Raw genomic sequence first — 4,067 nt, 5'->3', positions numbered from 1 at the left:
TGAAGCTGCTCATTAACATAGCGCTCCGGACCGTCCGTGTTTATACTGGGACCGACGGTGACGTCAGCAGGCTGGCCGAGGAGACAGGAAACACAGCGAGAGACCCTTCAAAGTAAAACAGCGTAAACCTTTATGTACGTGTTGCAGCTATTTTAAAGATTATTATTATAATTACTAGAAAATGCTAGCTGTTTTATAAACGATTTAGCTTTTGATGAGGAAATTGTAGTATTTCTTATCAAATGCTTAACATTCAAATTTATTAAATTCACAATATTCTTTTTTTTTCCTGCATTTTTGTGCCAAAATTGGAGAGAAAATGATTTAGCATTAACTGGAAAAGTGCTGGGTTTGTACTTTTATTTATTGCCTTTTTTAAATAAACAGATTCAGATTCAGATTGCAACTGGCTGTTGGATTTCCTCACCGGAAGACCTCAAGCAGTACGGGTCGGCAGTAATACATCCAGCACCATCATTTTAAACACGGGGGCCCCGCAGGGATGTGTGCTGAGCCCCCTCCTCTTCACTCTGCTGACCCATGACTGCACTCCATCATACAGCTCCAACCTCTTCATCGAGTTTGCGGACGACACAACGGTGGTGGGTCTCATTAGCAACAGGGATGAGACCGACTACAGAAGTGAGGTGAGACGCCTGGCCACGTGGTGTGCTGACAACAATCTCTCTCTGAATGTGGAGAAGACAAAGGAGATTGTTGTGGACTTCAGGAGAATGCACACCCAACATGCTCCTCTGACCATTGACGGAGCGTCTGTGGAGAGAGTGAGCAGCACCAAGTTCTTGGGTGTGCACATCACAGAGGATCTCTCCTGGACGTACAACACCACAGCACTGGCCAAGAAATCACAGCAGCGTCTCTTCTTTCTCCGCAAACTAAGAAGAGCAGGAGCACCAGCCCCCATCATGTACACTTTCTACAGAGGCACCATCGAGAGCATCCTGTCGAGCTGCATCACTGTGTGGTTTGGAACCTGCAATGCGTCCTGTCATAGAACCCTCCAACGCATAGTGAGAGCTGCAGAGAGGATCATTGGTGTCTCTCTCCCCTCCCTCCAGGACATTTACAGCACCCGTCTCACTAAAAAAGCCCTTTGCATAGCGGCTGATCCCACGCACCCAATGCAAAGCTTCTTCAAGCTGCTGCCGTCGGGGAGGAGACTGCGGAGTCTCCGGGCCAGGACCAGCAGACTGAAGGACAGCTTCATCCATCAGGCTGTCAGGAAGCTAAACTCCCTCCCGTTCTGCCCCCTCTCCCCTCTCTCCTCCACGGTCCTACTGAACTCTGTCTCACACACACACACACACACACACACACACACACACACACACACACACACACACACACACACACACACACACACACTCTGACTCACTCACTGGCCTGCACCAGTTACCAGTCACTTTGTGGAGCATTGGACTGCCACTACCTCATAAGACTTTGTTGTTACACTATCTCTTACCACATACTACTAAATCTCCATTTGCACTACTCTGCCTGGTTTGCACTCAATGTCATTTACTCATTATATTGTATATTGTATAGCTTTCTTGTTATATGTAAAAATTGTATTGTATTTATTTATTTAAATTTTTACTTGCATTTTTAATCACTCTTATATTTAAATGTTCATTTGCTATTTTATCTAGGGATTGAGAGTAACGTAGTTTCTATTCTCTGTATGTCCTGTACATGTGGCAGAATTGACAATAAAGCTGACTTTGACTTTGACTTTGACTTAAATAATTGAAATAATGAAAATTATTTTTAATTTTTTTTTTTACCTTTTTCAGAATCAGAATCAGAATACTTTATTGATCCCTGGGGGAAATTATTTAATGAGCAAGATAAAATAAAATAAATAATAAAATACTTCCCCAAAAAAGTAATCCCGTTACTTTACTGATTACTTATTTTCAAAAGTAATTAATCACTTAGTTACTTAGTTAATTTTTAAAAACACGATTTACAACCTGAATAGTTTATAAAGTGATAGATCTTTCAGCCCAATTCTACATTTTTACACTCAGTCTTTCAAATAGATGCAAGTAAAACGCAGCAGAAAATAAATAAAGTCAAAGACTCAGCAGTCCTGTTGCTCTATTTTCACCTGTAAAGCAGGAGTGGGGTAGGCGGAGGTTTACCCTGGTGCAGGTGTGCCGCGGTCAGTGGAAGAATCCGCGAGTTTCTCTGTGAGTTTCCCATTACGTCGTAGCTACTCGGTGCTTGTTGGAAGTTTAGGGGTTTTTTTCGCTGTAAAAAGAAGTTTTCTTCCCACGCACAGCGGACACTAATGTTTTTGTCACTTTTTATGGAATCAAACTCAAAGTAAGGTCAGTACTTCCACGCTTTAAACGCTGCACACTCATACTCTCTCTGCACTCGATATGTGATCCATTGTTGATCTGCACACAGCTGTTGTCACGAACGTCGCACTCGCTTACGTCACTGTCGTGAGACATTCTCGCAAAAAAATCACGGTTTTAGTAACGCAGTAACGCAGCGTTCCTACGGGAAAGTAACGGTAATCTAATTACCGTTTTTGCAATAGTAATCCATTACTTTACTCGTTACTTGAAAAAAGTAATCAGATTACAGTAAGGTGTTACACGCGTTACTGCCCATCTCTGGTGGGAACGAAGGCAGGCAGTAAAGTAAGACGGTGAAAAATAAACCTCCCAAAAATGCATAAAAAGTTAAAAAATAAAATAAAGACACACCAACACACACAGATGATAACTCTTCAGTGGATTTGAACACTTCCTGTCACCTGTTTGATGTGACGTCCACAGGTTGAACCAGGCTGTGTTATTAACCATTCAAGCAAAGACATGCAAACATATTAGAGTCCTCCAACAGTGTGGAAATATGTTGGAGCTTTCACAAAATCACAGAGATTTATTTTGCTTTAATTTTAATTCTTTTGTTTTGTTTTAAGCATCCCTCCAACCGAAGGAGCTTCATAGAAGGCTGTGGTGGTGTTGAGCCTGTTGGTGTGGTTCAGCATCTTGTAGCATACCTCCTGGATGTCTCCTACATGCCTGGGGCATGTTGGCTGACCTGAGGAGCAACAACAGATGCCTCGAGGTGCTTTATCGTTTAATGCAAACATGAGCATTACCCCGTAGGAGTCAGAGGAGGTGGCTGAGAGTCTGCTCTCTGTTTAAACTACAGGAGAAGACTGGTTTCATCTGCAGTTCTTGGCAGGTTGATGCTACCTACAGACACCAGAACAAAAAACCAAAGACTCTTAAGCTCACAGACATGTTTGCGTTTGTCTAGTTTACTCTTTCAGGTAACTGAAATGACTTTTTTTGTTTTACTTGCTGCAGCCAGAGGAGAGAGGAAAGATGCTATCTCTTTCTTATTTTCTTTTCTAATCTGCTTCATGAAAAAGAGAACATGACAGCCATGTCTGTTTGAAGGACTAATGTGAGTTTAAAAGCAGTGTTACTGGTGTTCCTGTGGTCCACATGGAGCTGAATAATTAGTGTGTTCGGGAGGATTATGAGTCACTGGGGTCAGAAACAGTTCAGGGAGCGCCTCAGAGGTGCACCGCTGTAAACTGATCCAGAGTCAGATTGAATCTGAGCGAACGCGGCACGTGCTGCTGCCGCTGCAGAGGATCAGCTGCTTACATAACTCCTCTGTACATACGGCGAGTAATCGGATCATGTGATCACACACAGTGCTGTATATCAAATGTACTGACTGTACAGTTTAGTTAATGACTGATTGTTCCGTCGGCTCAGTTTGACCACACTGATGGTTTCACAGGGTTTAATGGGAGACAGATACATTCAGCAGTGGGTTACCACGGTAGCAGGATGCAGCTATTCAGGCTGATTCAGAAAAATAAAGTTTGCAATAAATGCAGCTCAGAGAAACCTCTCACAGAGTCAAATCCACTCTCACTCTCACACTAAAACATAAAACGAGCTTCAGTCCAGTTTGAACTGAATGTGTTTTTATTGCCTGAAGCTCGAGTCTGCCACGAAAAACTGGACGACTTCTTCTTCATCCAGGTGGAGCTTCCTCTCTCTCCT

This window comes from Diplotaxodon limnothrissa, linkage group LG11 (genome assembly GCF_057381915.1).
Source record: "Diplotaxodon limnothrissa isolate DT_005_m linkage group LG11, D_limnothrissa_male_GT1.1, whole genome shotgun sequence".
In the NCBI taxonomy this organism is placed as follows: Eukaryota; Metazoa; Chordata; class Actinopteri; order Cichliformes; family Cichlidae; genus Diplotaxodon; species Diplotaxodon limnothrissa.
This window is presented reverse-complemented; position numbering follows the sequence as displayed.